General features: G+C 46.9%; 1 protein-coding gene across 2 annotated transcripts in view; it reads left to right on the top strand.

The window, feature by feature from the left end:
• The first annotated feature begins 5,277 nt into the window (after positions 1–5,277).
• Positions 5,278–24,110, top strand: part of EYA2 (EYA transcriptional coactivator and phosphatase 2) — a 209,133-nt gene continuing 190,300 nt past the window's right edge. Inside the window, exon 1 of one of the 2 annotated variants that reach the window (XM_081096726.1) lies at positions 5,278–5,373. The gene's annotated coding sequence lies outside the window, so the exon portion shown is untranslated. Of the gene's footprint in view, positions 5,374–5,525; positions 5,652–24,110 lie in introns of those variants that run through there. The other variant, XM_081096725.1, reaches the window with a different exon arrangement.

Here is a 24,110-nt window from a genome sequence, read left to right as displayed (position 1 = left end):
TGGCTGGGGAGCCCAGTGTGGGGCTGGATCCCTCGCTCCTCAGGGGTACTTCTGCAGTCAAGACCTCCCTCAGGTTTCTTAACTGCCACACTTGGGTATGGGACCAGCCCATTTCACATCTCTGCCCCTCCCACCAGTCTCAGGGTGGCTTCTTCTTTATATCCTTAGTTACAGGACTTCTGTTTAGCTAGACTTCAGGTGGTTCTCAAGGAAGTTGTTCTCGAATTTAGTTGTCATTTTGATGTGGTCATGGGAGGAGGTTAGCACAGTGTTTACCTACTCTGCCATCTTGACCTTGAGGGAATTCTGTAATCTGTTCGAATACTCCCTATGTCTCCAGGGCACAACTTCTTTTAGAATTTAGAACACTACCGGTTGGATTCTGGTAACCTCTGATGTCTCTCAGTCAGTGTTTCCAAGATCATTCCTCTGAAGACCAGTCAGCTTTGTTCACCATCAAAGATAATATTCAACTAAAAGCAAAAAGAAAATGTATTTAAAAGCCATCCTATATGCTTTTTCTCCTTAAGGAAAAAAGAGAGCAAAAAGTGGCATGTCTTGGAAGGAAATGCCAAAGAGGTGAGGGGTAGAAATTCTGGGGATTAATATTGAAAAGCCAGCCTGACCCCAGCTTGGCTGCAAGAATCTGCTTGGAGTGCTATGAGTGCGCTTCACATACAGATCTATCGGAAAGTTGTTCATAACTATAGGATCTGGGCAGTGGCATAAAGGCTGTTGTTCCATGTTGGATTTTACCATCAACCGGCAAGAGCTTTCTCTCATTCTCCTCTCATTTGGCAACTTCTGTTGCCTCCTAACTAGTCCCTGAGGGAAGAATGGACTTTAGCCATCTGGGTTACTCTCCATTCCCCATCTTTGAGTCCTCAAGCTCTTTGCTGAAGAACAAATAGAAAGAGAGAGCATAAAAGAAAAAGAGAAGAAAACCTTGACCTTATCTTGAGCTCTTTGTGGTTCTTCAAAAGAATGAGTTTCTGAGTCACCTTTATTCCTTTTTATTTGTTTTAGGGTAGGCAGTAGAGGAAATTAGAAAGGGCAGCGTGACTGTGGTCATTTTGGGCAACAGCAAGAGCCATATCCTTTCATTTCTATTTTGTCTTCATTCGTCCACTATTGATTGAGTTCCTCCCTGTGTACCAGGCACTGTTCTAGGCACTGGGGCATAGCCATGAGCAAAACAGGCAAGTCCTTGCTCACATGGAGCTGATATCTGGTGGGAGAGACAGACAGTGAGCAGATAACCATGTGTGATGTAGTGTTGTGGAGTGATAAATGCACGTGCTGGCTGAGGATGCTGCTTTGGCCAGAGTGGTCCAAAGGACCTGTCTGGGTGGAGACATATGAGCAGAGACCTGAGTGGAGTGAAGGTGAAATCCATGGGACTGTGTCTGTAGGGTGGTGTGGGCCGAGGGACAGCATGTGTGGGTGTCTGGAAGGTCCCTCTCCATATGGGAATAAGTGTCTCCCACGGGACATTAGTGATCCTGCAGTTCTGATGCTCTGCCTAAACATATGCCCAAGAGTTGATTTCCTGTGATTTTAAGTGGAAAAAAATGATAATGTATGATCCGTCAACCCAAGCCCCCAAATACTTTCCTACAATGAAAGTAAATACTTAAAATGCTTTACAAGTACCCGCAGGAGAAAGCTGTGAGGCATGAAGTTGGGGATGGGATCTTTCACCTCCTTTTTCATACCGAGTTTCTATGCACACTTGGTCTTGTTTCTTTTCAATTCACCTATAAAAATATGGAGCGCTTCACAGACGTGTGTGTCATCCTTGCATGGCGGCCATGCTGATCTTTGCTCCATTCCACCTTTAGGATATGCTACGGAACTGAGTGCAACACGCTTGCCTTTCAAGAACAGAGAGTTAGAAAGGCACTGATGGAATTGGTCACATCTTCTGCTTTGCACTGGCTGCCAGGAAGCTCAGCAGCTAATTCTCAGTCCACCACGGACGAGTGTTCAGGACCGCCTCGCCCACATTTTGTGTGCAAACCTCACCCTTTGCTTTCACCTCTTTTCCTCCCCGTGTTCCTTCACTGGTTTTCTTGTGTTCTTTTCCCTGTTGCCATATACATGTTTTTGCATGCTGCCTCAAATCTGTTTTGAAAAGAGCCAATACTTAAATAACAGAATGTTTAAAATGGAGCGCTCTTTCTGTAGCTCCATTCTCTGCACACCGGGAAAGAAATGTATATAGAAGTAAAGCATGATTTGGCATGGAGAATGCATACGTGTGCTTGTGAGATGTGCGTATGCATGTTGGATACATTGTGAAGTTTGTAGTGTTCAAGGGTAGGCTGGTCTTCTGGCTTCAGAGGACATTTACTTGGAAGACTCTCGGGGGAAAAAAGTGTTTTATTCCAGGGTAGGCGTGTCTGTGGTCTACCCTCCAAAGAATCTGCTTCATGGTTTAGCATTTTCAGTTTTTGTCTGGGATTATGATGCTGGTCATTATAAAATGAGCCCAAATACTTAACAAGAAGAAATCCAGGGAAAGAAAGAGATGGGAAGGGGGCATCCCTACCTAGGAAGGTGGATGGATTTCCACGTCTTGAGGAAGAATTGAGAGACTGAAGTCTTATCTCAGCTTCTCCCTCATCTGCTGTGATTCTGGGGTCAAGTCCCTATTCTTCCAAAGACAAGGCGTCTCACTCTCTCTCTGCTCCACACTGGAATCACCAGGGGAGCTTTAAAAAATACGGATGCCTCGGTCCCTCCCCGAGTCTGGTTTAATTGGTCTGGGGTGGGGCCCCAGGATGGGGACTTTTAAAAGCTGCCCTGGAGATTGTAATGTGCAGCCGGGGTTGAGAACCACTGCCCTAAGAGAAGGGAAAATAAAACTAATAAGCACCTGCCTCCTGGAGATCTCTCGGGGACTTCGGGGTGTGGTTGTGATGTATGAGATAATGAGCCAGTCAAATGGCTGGGCGGAAACCCATTGACGCTTTGTATTCCACAGAGCACCTTTAGTTAGCAAGTGATCTTCAGCACTGTCCCCATGATCTGCAAAGAAACACATTTCCCATCCTGACCCAGTATTCTCTCTCCTCTCTCTCTCTCTCTCTCTCTCTCTCTCTCTCTCTCTCTCTCTCTCTCTCACACACTTACTCTTATTGCATGCAATTCATTTGGTATTTTCTATTCCAGTCTCTTCCATTCTATTCCTTCAAGGGGAAAAAAAGTTCTGCCTACTAACACTCTTTAAACAACATTATATTAAGGTTCATGGGCCAAAATAAATTAAACACCTCGGGAGAGCATTAAGGCGCTCCATTGATAATGACTTGGAGCTTTTTGCAAAGGTGTGCTGGGAAGTGAAGTTGCATGTACAGTCATAATATTTGTTGAGCAATTGCTAGTGCCAGTAATAGTCATAGTAGAAAGTGTTTTACGAGCATGCTCTCAGTGAATTGTCACAATAAAAACACAAGATGAGTACTGTTATCTTCATGTAGAGGTGAGGAAATCAAGGCCAAGTGCCTATGTCCATGTTGCATCCAGAAAGCAGAAGAATCATTTTTACCCAGAAGCAGCAGGTCTAACCCTCACCTGGCTCGCGGGAGAACAACGGTGCTTACTGAATACATTTGCTTTTCTGAAGTTTTGGGAGTAGAAAGAGGTTGGAATAAGCTATGACCAGAGGTGGATCCAGGTACATGGGGCCTGCTGCATACACAATTTGGGGGTCTTATTTAAGAAAAAGAATGCAAAATTATGAGTCCAAAATTAGGGGACAAAAGTAAATATTTCTTGGAATTAAAAAAGAAATCACAACAAATTCAGATTTTAAGAAGCTGAAAGATACCACACACATCACAAAGTCTCAAATCAACTTTCCCTTCGCTGGATCCCCAGAATGCCAGTGGCCAGTTCACCCCACCCTACTCAAGGTCAAGTGCTCTAGTGGGAATCTACGTGGAAAGAGATGGTGGTTTCTGCTGATTGCTGTTAAGTGTCAAAAGCAAACGATTTTTGTTAATCTTACATGAACAAGTGACCATGTGAACACATTTCTAGGCCGCTATCCAGGCCTTAGAAAGGGGCCCAGCAAGCGAGGGGGCAGGAGCTTAAGTTTCATCAGCTTCCCAGTAACCCTACAACAGGCTCTATGTCATTATCTCAAAATTCAAGAGCTCTGGAGTCAGCTGGACCTGAATTTCAGCCCTGGCTCAGCTGCTTTCTGCCTTCTTTGAACGTAGACTTGATCATTTGTAAAAGGGGCATGCTAGCAGCTTCCACCTTTCAGTCTCTTTGGGAGACTAAAGGAAATAAAGAAGGGCAGGGCTTAGAGTTGCCACATTTAGCAAATAAAAATAAGACACTCAGTTAAATTTAACTTCAGAGAAGCAGCGAATACTTTTTTGGCATATGTCCTATTGCACAGGACATACTTATACTAAAATTCATTCCTTGTTTCTGTGAAATCCAGATTCATCGGGGCATCCTGTAATCTATTGAGCTTAACCAATGGCAGTGACTGGTATTGTTGGCAGTGATTGAAGCATCCTGTTGGCAGTGCTTGATTGGCAGTGATTGAGGCCTCCTGAGTGTCCCACAACAGGGTTCGTAGACATTAGAAAGCGGGTGTGAGGGAGAAAAATGCCACATAGACTCTGCTCAAGACAGTTTATTGTGGGGAAGATTGAAAGAGGTGGCCATGAGAGGATGAGTAAGTGGGTGCCTGAATTTGGGGGGGTGTAGAGGGGATTGTACCACTGACTTTGGGTAAGCCAATTAAGTTTAGGGACCTCAGTTTCCCTGTGTGTAAAATGGGGGCAAGGAGATTCCTGAACTCTCCTCCCGCAGATAGCACCAGCAATGGAGCTTTCTCATAATGCAGGTGCCGCCTCCTCAGAGAGGTCTTCCCTGACTACACTGGCTAAGATCACTGTCCCCTTGCCACAGCACATAATTTCCCCCTCCACAGTAATTATTATAACTTTCTGAAATGGTCTTGATTCTGTACTTGTTTATGGTCTGTGTCCCCATGTGAATGTAAGTTGCAGAAAGGCAAAAAACCCGAGTCCACCTTGATTTAGTGGACTCTCCCAGGTGCTGCCATGTACACTGAATGACTAGGTGGATGAATGAAGAATGAATGAATGAATGAATGAATGAATTCAGTGTAATTGTGGAGGTTCCTTCCAAGCAATCTTTCCTTTCTCAGGGGCCGCGCCTGGGTTGCAGAGGGAGGAGGTGTGGGGTGTCGGTGGGTGGGGAGGAGCTGGGCCCTCGCCTCCCTTCAGGACCCGCAGGAGCGAGCGCGCTCCGCTGGGCTGCAGGCGCTGAGAGCCGCGCGGCGCCAGCTGCAGGGCCGGAGCCCCGCGCCGCGTCCAGGCGCCGGAGGTGTGTACCCGCCAAGCCCAGCGCCGCGCCTCGGCTCCCCCACGCGCCCACGCATCGGCGCGGGGACCCGGGCGGGGGCAGAGGGAGGGCCCGGCCCAGGGAGGGGAAGGGGCCGGTCCTCCCGGAGCCAGCAGCCGCGGCAGCCCAGGAGGCGGAGGCGGAGGCAGTGGCGGCGGCAGAGGCGGCAACGTGCCCGCCGCAGTCGCCCGCCGCTTCGGACCCGCGCCCGCCGGTCCGCCAGCCCGCACCGCGCCGGGGCGCTCTCTCCACTGCGCGCGGTGAGTACCTCCAGCGGCGCCCACCCCGGGCCGCCCGCGGGGTTCGCCGGGCCGGGGTCGCCGCGGACCCCCTCGCCTGGCGCCTCTCTGCAGCACTTGCCCAGCCTGGGCCTCCGCAGCTGTCGGGGTGCTCGGGGGCGCACGGGTCCATCGGGGCTCCCAGGCCTGAGGAGGTACCGGGGCAGCCGGGACGGTGGACAGATCCTCTCCGAGAAAGTCCGTCCCAGGTTCCGGGCCTCGGCTTCCCCGTGCGCTTGGGGAGCAACGACCCTGAAGTTTGCTCTCCCGCGCGGGACAAGTGCATGTCGCGCAGGCGGTGTGGACGCGTCTGGACGGACTGCGTTCGGGTAGTTTTATGGCCCGGGTGGTTCTCGGAAGGGGCGCTCCCGCAATCGGACCGCGGAGGCACCGGGAGCCCGAACCCAGCTCACGCCCTCGGGCGCTCTTCGCGCGGTAACCGAGGAGCAGCCGCTGGGGTTCCGGGCCGGGCCGGAACGGCACACTGAGCCTCCTGGAGGCTCCGTTTCTTTCTGAAAGTTCCTCTGCGCTCGGCCTGCGCGGGTCCAGCCCTCCCGGCTCTGTAAGGGAGCGGGCGTCCTGGCGCTGGCTGCAGTTGGAGTTGGAACTTAGAACACTTTACTTCCAAAGGATGCTTAGAAGGAGGCGAGGGTTTTGTTGTAATGGGAGAAAGTAGAGAATGGAATTGTTTTCCAGTCCTGCGTCTGGAGGTTAAAAGGCCGGGCTGGCCCTAGCTCCTTAAGTATATTTCCTGCCCCCAAATAGTTTGTAAGCTCAAAGAATGCTAGGAAAGCTTGACTGGTAAAAATACAAATACCCGCATCACAAAATCCTCAATGCGCATTTCTCAGCTGTTGAAAGTGGGGCGCCTTGGCGGTGCAAGGTCCCTGTCACCCCCCAGTGAAGCCTCCTCAATAAGTGACAAGCGTGCACGAGGCTGCATTCTGAATTAGTTTATTTTTCCAAAAAACACACAAGACCAATGCCGTATTTTTATGGATACTATTTTCCTTTCTTCCCCTTTCCCCGAAATGCTACGTAATCTTTAATTACTTTTTTTTTATAACGCTGAGGTATAAATCACTCCTGGTGGAGGTACCTTTTAATTACGAGGTGCAGTGGAATGAGTGAATATCAGAGTGGGGAGTTGTTCGCCAGAGCGGAGGGGGGTAGAATGATTTACAAACATCAAATAAGAATCTGAGTGCTGAATTATGTTTGAGTTAGGGAGCTCCCTTGCAAAGGAAATTATGACCAGCGGACAGTTGTTGTATTTCAAACCAAATGTATTAATTTCACGAGCCCTTCCTTTCTTGCTTGAGTGAAATTTCTGCTACCAGGGTATGCGCTCTGAGCTAGTAGCTAGCCCTATTACCCTTCGATGCCCCACTTGGGGGAAGAGAGAGAGGAACCTCCTGTAAAAAATAATCTTTGTGAAAAAAATCTTTCAGGCAACTTTACCCACTTATTCCCCACTTTTCTCTCCTTTTAAACCCCTTAAGCTTTATACTTGCTTGTATTTAGACATCCTCAGACTAAGGAAAGTTAATACAATTTTTATGTAACAAATTAGGATAGTTTGAATCTTGCTTTTGACTACCTATAAATGGTGTTTGTATTCATAATGTCCTTGCCTTTGAAGGAAACTCCAAATTTTGCAATTTCAACCAGTGCTGGCTAGATTTGAAAGGAGCTGAACTTTTTCTTAATGAGTTCATTTGTCTCATACATAGTTAATAGTTACTCCATTCTTCTCTTGCAACTTAGGCTTCACGATATTATTATTTTCTCTTAAAGGAATGAGCATTTTTCCTCCATCTTGAAATAGCTCATCTAGTACAGTGGCTGTGGGTATGAGAAAACTCTGTAAATACATAAATCTCTTTACCAAATATTAAATCACTAAAGAAAGTTAAAATTAAAAAAACAACAAAGATGTTATCCAATGCTTTGGGATTTTTTTAGACAACAGATGCTTTAATCACTTACATTTTAGAATCTTCTTTTCATGTCTTTTGTGTTGTATTGAACATAAAAAAAGAGATATGATTTGTTGTCTTGTTATAGGATTACCATTTGGCAAAAAACACCCAAGACACACTGTTTCAAATCAGCGGTATTGCTTCTGCTCTAAATTGCATGTAAGAGATTGCAAGCCCTGTTCCAGACGGATAAATTGATAAAGTGCTAGCTGCTGCTGGGAGAACGAAAAAGTCCTCAGCAAAACCGCCCTTGGTGCAGCGAAGTACATTTTGCATTAGGGCTGAGCAAGCGATTGAGATCCCAGCAGCTTGGGGAAAAGTGCACGCAGTCCAAGCACGTCCACTTTAAGACGCTTTTGGTTCCCCCATGACAAGACGACTCCTTTCCCACAAAGAAACCGTTTCCTTATTTTTTTTCAGTTACTTTTCCAAAGATAACTTGTGTCCAGTGCAGGAGACCCGAGTTACGCAGAAATCCAACCATAACCGGCTCGGAACAAGGACTCCTTCTCGCTCCTTCTACCAGATGTTTTTTAGGTGTCCTCAGCTGGAATGCCCAGTTTGAAACTAATTAGGCCAGCAATAAACTCCTTGTATAATAAAATCGCAGGCCGTTATGGTGCATAAGTGGGGTTCCCAGCAGCTCGTGACAGATGCCGAGAGAGAGCCCGGGGCTGTCAGGAGCAAATGAAGGGAGTGGAGATATCTTGTTTCGATATTTGCTTGTCCCTAAATATCCACGGACACCATGAGAAAAGCATTAGCCTCTATGAGAGGACGGGTGGAAGTTACAACGGGGGTAAGGTTTTATCTTGGCTGGGCAGGCCTCCTCCATGCAAAATGCCTGGAAAAGGGTCAGCATTTAAATTGCATGTAAGAGATTGCATGCAGTGGCCACAGGTCAGAGGTGCATGTGGTGTGTGTGTGTGTGTGTGTGTGTGTGTGTGTAGGCTGGGTGAGAAGACAGGAATTCCTCAGGAGAGAGGGGAACCTTCTCCCCCAAAGATTTTATGTGAAGGAGGAATTCGCCTAATTATGTGGTGCTTATCTGTGGAGTTTGTGGACATGAAGTGGCTGGTTATTCGGTTACCTCCAAAGGCTGAACCCTCTGACTCTTGCCAAGTCTGGTTTTGTTAGTGGAAGGAAACTTCTCTCCCAGCTAGCTGCTCTGCAAAAGGAGTTGGTGGACTCCACTCAAAAGGAATCTCTTTACAGAGAATTAACCCCACAGTTGAGAAAACACAGCCTGTTGACAGAAAACACACACATACACACTCACACACACTTCCCACCTTCCTCCCTGATCCCCATCCCCCAGTATCATAACAGCTTTCTTAATAGCTCCCTCCCCCCAATCAATTTGGCAGTTCAAACAGTCCCAGACACACAAGACAAAAAGAAGATTCTGGTAGGGAAACAATTAGCCGAGAGACAATGCTTCATTTTGGCTGTTTGAAGACCTTAACTGGCCTAATGGTGTTTGGCTAACACCTCTGCTAATCCGAGGATGGCCCCTCATTCAGGTAGCAAGTACTTCGTGTAACTGGCTCAGACCCACTGGTCTCCTTGTAAATGAATCAGAAGGGCAGGGACTTTGTTCTTTATTGTGTGTGATTTAAAATCAATTTCAAGATATGAAAGTATCTGCCAGGTTGTCTTTAGGGGGAAAAGGACGAAAAAAGCCACAATCTCTTAAATTTTACTTTTGCTGCGTCTTTTTTCTCCTTTTTGCTCATTTTCATCGTACTGGTGCCTTTGCCATTTCTCTCCATTTGCAAATCATATCCTTGTGTGAATGATCATGATGAAAGTAGCTACCACCTAACTGAGCACTTGTATGCCAGGCCTGAGGGCGACTCTGAGACGTGTTTTTAGGATGGGTTCTCAGAACAACCCTTTGAGTTGGGTATTCATTATGTCATTACTATTCCAACTTTGTTAGCGAGAAAATTGCGTCTCAAGTCCAGTGACTCGTGAGAGGCCACAGAGTAAGTGAAACCAGAATCTAGGCCTTCAGGCCTTGGCCTTCGCCATGTGCTATGAACGCTTGGCACAGAGAACATTTATGCCCTCGTTCCCCTTGCAGAGAGATGCTGATTTTGGATGGTTTTAATTGCATGGAACACAATTATGATTTTTCTTACATGTTTTTATTGATTTCAGAGAGGAAGGGAGAGGGAGAGAGGGATAGAAACATCAACGATGAGAGAGGAATCATTGATTGGCTGCCTCCTGCACACCCCACACTGGAGATTAATCCTGCAACCCGGGCATGTGCCCTGACCAGGAATCGAACCATGACCTCCTGAACCATGACCTCCTGGTTCATAGGTTGATGCTCAACCATTGAGCCACGCTGGCCGGGTGAGCACAATTATTTTCTGATGCTGCCCTGAAATTCTTTGTTGTTGTTTTAAAACAGGAAAAAAAAAATCATATTATTTAGAGAACACAGCTATAAGCCTTTGTGAGTCGTGATATTTAGCAGGTTGTGTGTGTGTGTGTGGTTCTGTAAAGGAAAATGACTGTTTATTTACAAGGGCTAATTTGATTTGTTCCTTCGATACTATAACACCACACATTTCAGTTCCTAAAAAGAGTCAATAAATTTATCGGCAGTGGCAAGGCCCTAAAATGTTACAGGAGGCAGCCCAAATTGAGTTTGCTGGAAGGTGCTAGATTGCTATGGAGTGGGTTGTTGTTTGAGGGTTAGATTATAAACATTTGGAGAGCGAAGAATAATTTGGAACAGGTGGTCCCAAGAGTCAGGTAACTGGAAAAAATTTCTCTTTGCCACTTGGAGGGTTAAGGGAGGCCATGGGTTGCCTGAATCAGGGACAGGCGGGCTGAGGGTCGGGGGGCGCTTCGAGGGCCCCCACCGTGGCACGCAGCCTGGCAGGATGGATGAGAGGGTCTCTGCACACGTCCGGGTCTGGAGCAGGGGCTTCGTCATCGCTGTCATCGCCCTTCTGATGATGCTAGTTAGGGTGCAGATGTGTCTGCTCAAGCTGCTTTGCAAAGTCTGCCTCTGTTTCAGATACAGGCCGAAATCTGCAGCAGGAACCTCGCTGAACAGCTAGCTGGGAGACAGCTTCACTCTTACAGTGAAGCTGTCTTGCCCCGATAATGCTAATTTTAGACATATTTTTAAATGAACAAAGCACTTAAAAGAGGCTAGAAATGATGTTGTCATTTAGTGTCAATGGTGATGCGTCAATTACATGAAAATGTGTGTGATTTCAATGGCTTTGGATTTCCCCCCCTCTGTTTTTTTTGTGAGTGTAAAGTTAGATTTTTTAAAAATCTGTGCATTTCCAGATGTAATATATCCGTACATATCTGCTCGCAGTCATTCCAGGGAGAGTTGTTAATTCTCTGTGCATTTAACTTAAGAAAAATGATAAATATCGACAGCTCTTTCCCCCAAAGAATGAGGCACTGGAGAGCCCGACTACTGTGTGAATATAGCAACTTACGTTTGTCTCGCATCAGCTGAATCTGTCGGTTCCCCTTTCTTTCCTAGTCATCTCCCAAGAATCGTCTTTCAGAGCTGAAATATACAGTGTGTTAGCCAAAAGACATTTTAATTTCGTAAAGAAAAATCATGCCTGCGACAGCCGAGTCTGTTTCAACCATTATTGTTTCTGAAGCGTGCATACTTTGGGTTTCATGGTAAGATGTGGGTTTGCCAAGAAAGAAAATTACAGCAAGAAATATGTTGAAAACATATACACTCTGTTTAAGAAATGGGAAAAACACGGAAAATTCCGCACAGTAATTGCTTTAACGTGAGTTTTAAATGTCATTGTTTGACTTATGTCAAAAAGTCCCTCTTAGCTAATTCTCACATATGCCGTTACCAGATAGCTCACCTTAAAAATGGCAAATGTTGGCCTGAACTTTGATGATCTTTGAGGCTTTAAGAGATATCCTTAGCCCTAGTGGAAACATTCCAAATTTTTAGATTGTGCAGACCATTTTTTGAAGGGTACTTAGATATCGATTTTATTTTCTTGACCCAAAATAAGAAAACACGGGGAATTCTCAAAAGCTTTTTACAGGCTGCTATTATGAGAAGAGAAGCCAAACCAACATGTATTAGGTCATGAGCTTGAAGTGCATAAATAAGCCCCATGAAGGTCACCAAACCGGGGGGTGGGGGGGGGGGCGGGCGGAATCACCAGTTCTCCTTACCTCGGCCAAGTCTAAATTCCTGCCTCACAGACGCATTCAGCTGAAGTGGACACAGAAAGGGGGTTTCTGAGCCCACGGTTTGAACAATCTCCATTCGATTTGGATTCTGAGGACAATTGAAGACGTTCTTGAGGTAAAGTGAGATAGGAGGCCCGCATTTCCATCTCCTTCAATCACCCCTCTTACTGCTCAGGAGGAAAAGTGGTTTCAGGAGCCACCCCCACTCCAAAGCACATGTTTTATTCCTGGTGTTTGGATGCACAGAAGCCAAAGGTTGAAAATGTCTTTCTTGTGTTCCTTCTGGTCGGTTTCCTCACTGCCCGTCTCCTTCCTGTAGTCACTTTGTGATGAAGGTGTTAATAGTTCCCAGAACAATATTTTATTCCTGTGACCATGGACATGTTTTTAGCATTTGGGGTGCAACGCATAAGTACCAACCTTTAGTCTTTGTTGATTGGCAGCTCCCTGAAATATGGAAAGACAGAGGGAGTGTCGGCGGCATCCCCTTGCCTGGTACCAACCAGGTGCTGATGGGAATTCCATGCAGGGAGAAAGCTTTTTTTTTTTTTAGGAGAGAGAGAAAGGGTGTCCATGCAGAGAGGTTGTTTTCTTTTGTGGGTGTGACTGTTTTCATGTAAAGGGACTTTGGTTTCAGTGTGTTCTAGAAGCATTTGTCTCTCTAGCAAAGGTCTGAATGTCCCTCTGGTCAGAAACGGGGGGTGGCGGGGAAGGAGTACTCGGCCAGATTCCTGCACCTCCGGCCTTTTGTGTGACTGGTGCAGTACCAGGAAGCGGTGACTCGCTGCTGGGATGGTGTCATGTGGCATAGCAAGTTGTGACTTGCCCCTTGTGTTGTAAACAGAGTTTTGGTCCCATCCAGCCGTGAACAAGAATGGAGCCGAGAAGATTATTCACCTCCGGTCTGCCATGGGCCCGAGCTGTCCTCTGCCTATAGATGCCATACTTCCTGGAGACGTTGATGTTGGGGTATGGAGCAGGGGAAGGAGAAAGAATGTCTTAAACCCAGCAAATGTCTGAAACGCTCTGAACGTCTTCAGGTTTGCTCTGGCCCCGACAAGAAAGGCAAAGTGACAAAAAGGACATAGAAGCAGATGGAGAGATTGGGGGCTTGAGCTAAAGTGGAGAATTTTCTGACAGCTTGGGGCCCCTGGAATGCCTTGCTAGAGTGTCTTCAGAAAGCTGATTTTGGAAATGTCTTTTCCTGCAGTTTTGCTAGTGTGTGTGTGTGTGTGTGTGTGTGTGTGTGTGTACTGATTGGCAGCCTGGCTCATTTTTAGTAAATTAGTTTTTATTTTTAAGAGAGCACAAGATTTATTTGGAAATACCAAGTAGCCCATATTTATTGAACACTTACGTGCTAAGCAAACACTTATATTTTTGTCTCTAAACAGCCCTCGATGGAACGTGCTATTATTCTTATTATCCCTATTTTATAGCTGCGGCAACGGAATCTCAGGGAGGTGAACGAACTTGTCCCAGGCTACACGGCTTGTGTTGTAGCCAGGACTGAACCCAGGCTTGACTCCTAGGCCTGTCTCTCTGGTATTATAAGAGCTACCTTTCCTCTGCCTGCCTGCCGAGGAGAGCTGCTTTTGCCTTGGGGATATTAACTCATAAGCAGGTTGGGTTCAGCCAACAAAAGTTGGGTTCAGTTACGAGACATCTGCTGATTTTCACAGAATCTCCAGCCTGTCCTTGTAGGATTTGAGGAAGGTTTAGAGTTGGAATCTATTGACTTGGTGGCTGCTTCCCTGAAGTTAGCTGGTCTAAGCTGTTGCCTGTGGCTGCTGTCGTGCTAAAACAGCAGTTGAGTAGTTAACTCAATAACAGAGGTCACATGACCTGCCAAGCCTAATCTATTTTCTCTCTGGCTCGTTACAGAAGAAGTGTGCTGACTCCTGAGCTATTGCAATATGACAAGACAAATTTTGTTGACAAGGAAGAATATGCTCTTGGGACATTTCATAGACCATTTCACTGATTTATTATTAACCAAATGTCTCCTACATGCCTGATACATTGCACGTGATGGGAGAAAGTTACAAATGCGTTCATTCTTCCACTCATTTTACAGCAGTATGTACTGAGCTGTGTTCTAGGTGCGAGGCTGATTCCTGGGGGTCCAGAGCAAGAAGGACCCCATCCGGCACCTCTGATAGCAGGATCCCAGTGTCTTTTTACCGATATCTCACTGCCCCCTATTCCCATTGAGGATTCAGAGGGCAGTGATATGACTTCTTGAGCTTTCCAGCAGCAGGATGGAGGGAAAGACCAACCCTGCAGACCCTCAGCCAGTGAAGCCAGGCCTGAGTCAGTGAGAGCAGTGCATTGGCTTCTGCGCCTCAAACTGTGTCAGGCAATGCCATGGCCCACTTCTTGCCTCAGGCAGAAGTCAACCTTCTGCTTTCCTTAAGAGGCGGTGGGGAACAGGTAGGAGTTGGGGGAGTCAGACTGCCCAAGCGTTAGCTCTGACTTACAGCCTAGAGATTAAGAGCATGAACCCAGGGGCCAGGCTTCTTGGGTTCAAATCCCTGCTCAGTATTAGCCAACTACTTAACATTAGGCAAGTGACCAAACTTTTCCCTGCCTCAGTTTCTTCATGTGTACAACAAGCTGTATAATAATAAACCTTCCTCAAAGAGCTATTGTGGAGATCAAGTTAATAGTGTCAGTTACTGGATGATTATTATTATTATTATTATTATTATTATTATTATTAAGCTGTGTGACTTAGGAAAATGACTTAGGCTGTCTGGACCTCAGTTGCTCCTTTATGAAATCGGGATAATATAAAAATAACAATAATAATTGCTTCAAAGAGTCTTAGTGAGAATTTAAATGAGGTATTCCATGAAAAACACCTCGCTTTGCTATGGTGCCTGTCTATGCTGAATGCTCAATAAGCTAGCCATTGTGCTCAAGCCAGCTATTACTACCCTTGAAGTTACAGGGAATTGTATCCTAGGTCAGTAATATGCCTTTAAGCTATTGGTCAGTCAAGTCCTTTTTCAATATCAAGGGAATGTACGTCTGTGGTTAATAGCACGGACCCTGAACTCAGATCTGGTCTGAGCCTTAAGTCCACTGCTCACTAACGCTGCCACCTTGGTGGGCTAGGAGCTGACCCTCTCCACTTCCCGGACAGTGGAGGCAACAGGGCCGCTGTTCACTGGGCGGTTGTGAGGGTTAAAAGAGGTTGCACACATAAAGCACGTAGCAGGGTGTTTGGCACATAGTAAGCACTCAATAAATGGTAGCTTGTATTATTATCACCCCCACTCCTTGCTGCACCCCCACACCCGAGAAAGTACTGAACATTAGTAAATTTTAATTTGAAAATAAAAGAACACATTTTAAAACTGCCAAACAGATTTAAAATAATATTCATTAAACAAAATTAAAATATTCTATTAAAGCCAGACTTTGGGCTCAGACCAAATTTTTATAACCCAAGCTTAAAGGCCAAGGAGTCCCCCAGCCACAATGGGGACATTGTGATTGAACTTGAGACTTCAACGCTGCTATTGAGCAGTCTTTGAAATGCACGTTTCCCCGTTAAAATAAAAGGGAAGTCATGGGAAGAAAAAAAAAATGAGATTCTTGCTCACCCCAACAAACCTTAATGAATTGAAAAAGAAAAACAAAAGTTTTCTCATTTTTTTCCTGCTGCCTTATCCTGCCAAAGACGCATGGCCCGCACCTAACCCCAGCTCTGACTGGTACCTACTCAGAATGTCCCAGATCTGATATGCTCTACCAGTTAACCTAGTCTAAATCCTGGTCTTCACTTATATTTATAATTCAGTGCATGATTGAGAGTCAGGAGTTAGGAGCCCTGCTGCCGGGTTGTGCCTCAGTTTCCCTATTCCCAGAACAGAGATTAAATGTTGCATAGGGCTATGCTAGTGTGTAAGAGTTAGATATCCCTATGGGTGTTTTAACCTTGTGTCATTCTCGCATGCATGAAACTTCTCCAGGCTTCTGGGACTTTGAAGAATTGAAGTATACCCGTATGCCTTTACCTGAGAGTTTTGAATCAACATAATCTCAATATTCAGGGAGGAGAATTGGAGAGGGAAGAAGTGGATTTAAAAGTCTCTCACAGGAGTTATAATGTGTGAGGCACCTTCGCAAAACTCATTTAATCCTCTCTACAACCACAACAAAAATCCCATGACATGTGTGTATCTGTTTAACAAATGGGGACACTGAGGTTGGGACAGGGGGAGTAGCTGCTGTCCAGTGGCATTCCATTCCAGGTCTCTCTGGCCCAAAGCCCAGGCCCGACCCTGCACGACCTGCAGCCCTTCTGGAGCAAGCACGCGGACGCTCGCAGAGACCTCTCCCTGACCCTCGGTGGGTTATTTACGGCCGATTCTGACATTTCGGCAGCGTCCTTCATCCTCAGTGAGCCCGAGTCTTTGTGGACGTTTACCTGTCTTATTAAGAATGGATGGACTCTTTCTCGAACAACAAGTGGGAAAAGTCACGGCAGTGGGCTGTGGCAGCCTTCTCTAGGTGACAGTCTTTGTAAGAATCTCTGCGGAGTCTTGCCGACCGAGGGGTGTGTCCCCCTCCTCAGACCAGGCCAGGCCCTTGGCTACCGTGCGGGGCTTTGCAGCAGAGGTGTCAGAGGTTGGGCCGCTGTTGGGGAAGCGGGACTCCACACTCCAGCCCCCACCTGCTGTGTGAAGTTGGGCAGGTCACTGGCATCCTCTCAGCTCCAAACTCTTCCCCTATTCATGGGGCAAATGCTGTCTCTCTGGGGTTTGTTATACAACATAAGCACGCTGATGGTGGGAACACAGTCTACGCGTTCCGAGATTGGTGGGCTTAGGGTTCTATGGAATTGCACCCACACCCCCAGAAGTACTCGAGGAAAGTGAAGATTTCTTGCCCCCGGACTTATTCCCGACTGTTCTTCAGGTAGCGGCATCTCGAGACTGTACACATTCTGGAAGGATCCACTAGTCTCCGAAGGGCAGTCTTCTTGCCAACAGGGTGTGCACCCTCTCCACATTCACTGAAAACATGCCTGGACTTTTTTTGCATGTTTTTGTCTTTATTTTCTCATGCATTTGGAAAAGGTAGAACAAGAATTTCAAACAAATGGTTTCACCCACTTTAAATGCTTAAGACCAAAATGGTTTAAAATCAAATCCATCAGGTAATGAACTAGCAAAAGTGGCACCCAGGTGTGGCAGATTCATGAGCAAAGTCTGAGAAACACAAATCTGAAAATGTGACATTTTCCAAATATCTGTTCATTTAAATGAAATCATTTACTTCTAAAGCTCTTCCCCGCAAGCTGATGACAATGAATCAATGCCCAAATAACCATCCTTCTAACCAGAACGGAACTTCTACACTCTGTTCTCAGGGGAATAAAATGAAACAAATGAGGTCTCTCAAGGATGTTGGGAAAGTTGTATCAGGGCACGCTAGTGTCTGAATACATTTAGCCTGTAGCTCATATCTTTACAGGAAGAATGACTACCCTTTGGATGACTATATTGCTAATAAAAATAACCTGTTGAGTGATTGCTCAATGCTAGGATCTGTTCTGAATGAGTATAGGCACCAACTCATTTATTCCTCACAAGAGTTCTACCAAGGAAGTGCTATTAGAATTCCCATTTTAGAAGAGGAAAGTAAGGCACAGAGAGGTTAAGTGACTTACTCAAGGTCACACAGTGAGTAAGCAGCAGTGCCAGGCTCTGTATGCAGGAGGATGGTTCCAGAGGTTGTCTTCATAACTCCTGCACTCCCTGCTGCTTTAACCACACAGGAAGAATTAAATCACCCTCTGTTTCACCTTCATTTAACTGGACAATTAATTAATTAGTGATAGGCATGAGAGGGAAACAGAGGCAGCATTAGTCTCAGCGGTAATTTTTTTTTCGGTGTTTTACAAGGATGTATTCGTGTGTCCTATTAACTTTCAAGTGCAGCATAACGCCGGGGTTAAAAACTGGTCTGCCCACGTTCAAATCCAGAGTCTACTACTTACTAGCCACATAACCTTGGGTTTACCTAACTTGTTACTGACTCAGTTTCCTCATATGAAGTGAATCCACATCATAAGAGTTAACAACTATGACCTGCCGAGAGGAGCCCCTGGCACACGGCAAAAGTGATGGTTAAATGCTATTGATGAGCCGTTGAGGAAAAAGTAACTCTAGAAGTCACGTCTGCTTGGGCGGCACAAATGCACTTTGGTACAGTCTGCTGTGGACGAGAAGGGAAGCGTGCCTGGGACGTGAGGCTCACGCTGGAAAACAGCTCAGGCCTTTCCAGGTGACTTCAGACCCAGCCAGAGACACTGCTCTTTGCGTCCCCATGTGAGACGCTGCCAGGACAAGTCCTCAGTCGGCAGCCTAGAACAGATGAGGGCACTGAGGCCCTGGGCCAGGGCTTGCCGTAGTCACAAGCCCAGTCCGTGACACAGACCCCCACCCTGTCCCAAGAAAAGGTGTGACTTTGGGTCGCATGGCTCAGAGGTGGAGAAGAACACATCAAAACCCTTGCACTGCAATGCTGCCGTAGGCTCCAATTTCAGGATTTTCATTTTTCTTCTCATTCCCTTTCTTCTGTCATGGAAAATGTCTTTTTCTCTAGAAAGGTCTGCCTGATTTTCAGTTGACTAGTGGGGCAGACTTCCTGGGTTTGCCTCCTTCACCTTCCTCCTCCACCTCATCTCCCACCTCCATTTCCTCCTGAATATGGAAAACTGAACTTCCTCATTCATTCATTCATTCATTCATTCATTCAAAAACGTGTGCCAGGCACACTGCTCTGGGCACAAAGAATACAATAGTGAACAAACACAACCTGAACCGGCTCCCTCATGGAGCTGCAATTAAGTGTGGAAAGACCAAATGTAAGCACATAAACATGCAAGGGACATAGACTGTCAGATGGTGACAAGCCTGTGTGGAAACATCGAGAGAAGGTGGATAGAATGTACCCGGGACAGGGAGGCCTCACTGAGCAGGCAGCCACTGAGCACAGCTCTGAAGGAGGGAGGGTGCCGATAGCCGGGGAAGAACACTCTAGAGAAAGGAAAGGGCACGTTCAAAAGCTCTGAGATGGAAGCGGCCTGGAGGCTGATGGGGCTGGGGGAGATCACATGGTTCAGGGGCAGGGGCAGATGAGGTCATGGAGGAGGGGCCTGGTCAGGTAGGGCCATGATTCGAATCCCACAGCCATTCTGTGTCAATCAGACACGTCTGAAGTCAAGATTATTATAATTTTGAAATGATTTTTTAATAGATACATAGGACCTAAATCTGAAATCAATCATTGCAAGCTCAGATACCCAAAGCGGCCAGACAGATAACCAAGGTAATGAAGTGGGCAGGGCGGTGCGGAATGGAGACCCTATATTGCCATGTATTCTGATTTCTCAAAGGACGCTGCACTCTGGATCTTGATGAGAAATGCCCTGATTTTTAAATCACCAAAACGCACGTGCTTGCTCACAGTGTGTGATCACTCTCCAAACACAGCCACAGACCCCAGGAATCCCATTTCAGTGAAAGGCATTGCGCCTTCTCTCGTTCTCTCTTTCCTTTTCTTTTTACCAATCCCTGACCAGGAGGATGCCAAGAGATGCTAAAAAATTGTTCCAGGAAAAAGTAGGACTTGAGTCTCCTGGGGAGGGGGGCTGAGACTTCTTCCAAGGAGCAATCAGTTTGCTTCATTTTATGTCTTTCTCAGGATTGGATTCCTGATCACCCCTCATCATGGGTAATGGCAACGTGCTCCAAATTCACCCTCCGCCGGGTTTTCGTTAGTTGCATGATGATGATGATTTTGTCATCTGGGGTTGATTTAGGAGTGGTGAAATGTTTGCAGGTTTCATAAATGGTTGTCAGCCACTGTTTAGAATGGCAAAGCATTTCTTGTGTTGTTCACATTGCAAGGGACGGGGTGATCGTTTCCAATGGCTACAGACAGGAAAGTGGAAAAAAGGGGGGCCGTGAAGGATCCACACAGGAGATTGGAAAGGTGAGTAATTAGGCAGGGGCAGTGGGGGTGCGGAAGTGAGCTCAGCTCTCAGAGCTTTAAAGAACCAAGATGTCCAAGCTGACGGCACTGGATCCATAGTCCGCCTTCCCCACCCCAAAGCTCAGGGTCAGCAAAATCCCGGCCAAGGGGCCACATAGCTGTTGAGATTGCTCTGCGTGTAAGTAACAGAAAACTTACTTTCGAGGTGGTTTCAGCAAAAGGAAATTTATTGACGTGCGGAAATGAAAAGTTCTGGGGAGTCCTGCATTCAGGGACAGCTGGTTCAAGAACTCAAATGTAGGTGACGTACCCATTTCTTAATCAATCCTTAATTCAGAAGGATTCTATACTCTGTCGTGTGCCACCTCTGGAACTAGGGATGGAGTAGGAAAGGGATAGATTTCCAAACTGCAGTCAGCAACGTTTGCTGAGAGTGAGGTGGTGGACCCCCAAAACTGCATTCTAATGCCGCTCTAGACCCTCTCCCCTCCTCTCCTACTGGCCTGCAGGGCCCTGTGTGAAGTCTGTGGTCCTTCCGGGTGCTGCGTTGTGCTCTGGGTGAATCATCTTTTCTCCTCAAACACTTCTATGAGGTTGGAACTTTTAAGGCATGCTACTTACTGTTCCCACGACCCTAGAGCCATGATCGGCAAACTCTGGCTTGCGAGCCACATGCGACTCTTTGGCCCCTTGAGTGTGGCTCTCCCTAAGCCTTAGGAGTACCCTAATTAAGTTAATAACAATGTACCTACCTATATAGTTTAAGTTTAAAAATTTTGGCTCTCAAAAGAAATTTCAATCGTTGTACTGTTGATATTTGCTCTGTTGACTAATGAGTTTGCCGACCACCGCCCTAGAGGATTATCTTATTTCAAAGAAGGGCATTCAGAGGGGGTCATCTCTTTTCATGGCGTCTTGTACACAATCCGCACCGTCTTTGGGACACTCCAGCCTAGCATGGGGGATGCACTGGACTTCGGCAGAGAAATTGGAGATGCTTCGGTATCACCTGGAGTGGGAGGAGTGAGTCCGGCCATGCGGGGCTCACTTTCTTGGGCCTCAGGTGATCAGCCCATGGTTCCTTTCCTCCTTTGAGCTTTGCCCTCCATTCTTGCCTCCGCCGGACTTTTCCATGTTCTGTCTAGTGACACTGCAGTAACATCTGATGCAACAGAGGTTGCACGCCAGCAACCAAGATGCGTTTTATTTGGTCTGCAGAATATTTAAAACAGAAAAGGGAGCCAGTGCTTGAAAATCTGGACATTTCACACAAAAATGCACATTTCTGGCTTCCATTAAAAATATCAGAAGATCTGTCAACACTGTGCCCACATTTCCATATGATTTCAATTGACTGGGGCTGGGGAATGGTTGTCTCTTTTAGATGGATGAGTTCTCAGCTCACCACAATCCCCACCTCTCCCTATTGTCTCCCGGACCCTAGGCTCAGGATCGGTCGCCATTTACTGTTGAGATGGTTGTTCTAGAGTAGATTTAAGAGGAAAAGGACATGTTTCCCATAGCCAAGTCTCCCACAAAAGTATGAAAATGAAGTATCAGCCAAGTTGGTCATTAGTGTTAAGGAAATAAGGGGGGGAAAAGCATGTGTCTTTGGGTAAGTCATGTTTCCTCAACATAGACACTGTGAACAGTGGGGATTGGACAGTTTTTGTTGTGGAGGTCTGTCCTGTGCATTATAGGATGGCATTTAACATGTCCACATATGGACCTCACTCCTTTCAGAAGTAAATCGTTTCCTGAGCTCCAGGCACCCACGACCAGTTTAGTAAAAAAAGAGTTTTCTCACCGTAAGTAAGAAAAACTGATCTGAATTACGTCTCCATAGGCCCAGATTGGCAGTGAGGTTCTGCGTTAGCTGATTTTGGCTTAATCATAGGTGGACTTGCCAACTCTGGAGGCCACTTAAGACTGCCTGTCTACGATGGTGGAGAAGGAATTCAGCGTTGGAAGAGAGGTTGAACAATCTTAGAGTCTTTGGAGAATTTCTCAACTTGTACCTTAGAGAGGCCATGGTAGATGCTACTTGGAAAAAAATTGCAAACAGTAGGTTTTACTATGGTGAATGGGCAGCTATCAAGGCTGGCTCATGGATGCCTCCTCCAGCTCTGGTTCTGTGAAGCTACAGCCCCGAGAATGAATTTCCCCAAGACTGCATCTTCACAATTGGTAGCAGGGGTCTGCCATGGAAAACCAAGAAGCCACGAATGTCCAGGGAGGGAGAGCAGCCCCGGGGCTAGTACTGTGGACCACGTGATGTTTTCTTTTTAACTATCACCAGTGCTCCAAGTTCCATCGGGGTCTGAAATACCATCCATGCTTAGGTTTCCTTATAATAATGATCATAGGTGCCAGTCATCCATTCAACACATATTTACTGAACACCTAGTATGAGGCAGCTACTGTTCTAGGCACTTGACAAGAAGCTAAGAGCAAAGCTTACCTCGACCTTGCCCTCTTGGAGCTTGTGTTTTTGGTGGAAGAGAGATAGACAATTACAAGGACATAAGCAAATATATATTTAGTGCAACAGTGTGTTAAGTATGGTGAATACAAGTAAGCAGGAGTAGGTGACTAGGGAGTATTAGGGGAGAATAGGGAAGAGTAGTGTTTCTGGTTTAATTTTAGTTTAAAATATAGTGGTCACTGCGGTGCTGTACTGGTAATCTGGCTCTCTTGAAAGCAAAAGCCCTGAATTGTAGTGTTTGCCACTTCCTGTTGTGCAAATACTCTCATCATGGCTGATTTCAAGCTCCTTTCACCATGGCTGATCTGATGGGATAGAGCCTGGTGTGTTCAGGAAGGGCCAGGAGTCCATTGTAGCTGGAGCAGTGAGGCAAGCGGGGCAGGAGCTGTGGTCAGGGAAGTAGCCAGAGCATTCTATGCCATGGTTAGGTTTTTGGCTTCTTCTCTGAATGAGGCGGGAGCCCTAGGAGAGCTCCACGCAGAGGAGGGACAGGATCTCACTTACCTCGAGCAGAATCCCTCTGGCTGCCGTGGGAACAGACTGCGAAGGCAGAGCAGGGACACCCAAGCGGAGACTGTAGGCAAGAAGTGACAGTGACTTGGACCAGGGGGTGGCAGCAGGGGCGGTGAGAGGAGGTGGCCCTGGATATATTTTGAAGGTGGAGATGATGGCCTTTGCTGAGGGAATGATCTGGGCAAGGTGTCCTGCCCAGGCACTTGGGAGGATGGGGCTGGCAGGGGAGGAGCAGGTCGGAGCACTCCTGTGAACCCGGCTTGAGTAAGTGCTTACGTGCACCATGGCCTCCCATCCTCACTGGTGGGTTCTTCCGTTATCCCACGTTAGAGAGGGTGTGACAGTGACCGGGGAGGTTGACCAGCATGGCCAGGCCAGACCCCACCTCGCTACCACTGTGCTGTCCTGCTGTGGTTGCTGGGCGCTTAGTTGTGAAGACATGGAGGGAAAGAAACCCCGAAAAGGAACGAACAGAGGAACCGAGCCCCTCTCCCTTGTGCAGAAAGAGGTCTCCAGCCGTTACCGCAAGCACAGTTGGTTCTGCTCAGTGACTCCATCGCCAGCCTCTTTCCGTGACAATTTTATTGGATTAACCCCATGAAGATTAATATTCCATTATAAAATTTTCACTTTAAAGAAATGAGCAGTCGATAGCTTAGAAGGCTTTGGTTTTGTGCCGACATAGGTTTGAACCCACCACTTAGCAGCTTTCCTTGCCTGAGCGTCAGTGTTTTCATCTGTGGAGTGGGCTTATTAAAGGATCCCACTCTGACTCAATGAGATGATGTGCACGGGGCACTGTGCCTGGCCCCGCGCCCCCACATGGGGCTGAGGGAGGGGGTGCTGGTGTCTCAGGACTATCATTGTTTGAGAGAGGGAATTAGAAAGTTAGGCTCAATTTTAGAGAAAAGCCGAGTTACCTTAGAAGCTGCGGTGGGCCGGGGATTGTGAAGCACATGGGGACTGAGAGCTCTGAGGTTTGGCCTTTTCCTTTCTTTCTTTCTTTTTTTTGGGGGGGGTTGGGGGGGTGTACTGGAGATTGGAGGCCTCTCACTGTGTTTTCTCTGTGCGCACCAGGCGGCCGGTCCTTGGCCATTTTCTGCTCCCCGGGCTCCCAGAGGAGCCGACCTCGGCCCCGCAGAGCCTCCTGCCTTGAGTTGTCATTTGTCGAAGACAGAACGGCATGTTCTCTCAACAAGCAAATCCCCAGATGTGAGCCCATTCGGGGCTGCCACG

This window comes from Myotis nattereri (assembly GCF_964212035.1).
Source record: "Myotis nattereri genome assembly, chromosome: 8".
NCBI classification, from domain to species: Eukaryota; Metazoa; Chordata; class Mammalia; order Chiroptera; family Vespertilionidae; genus Myotis; species Myotis nattereri.
Note: the sequence above shows the minus strand (reverse complement) of the source record. Positions and strands in the feature narration are given on the sequence as shown.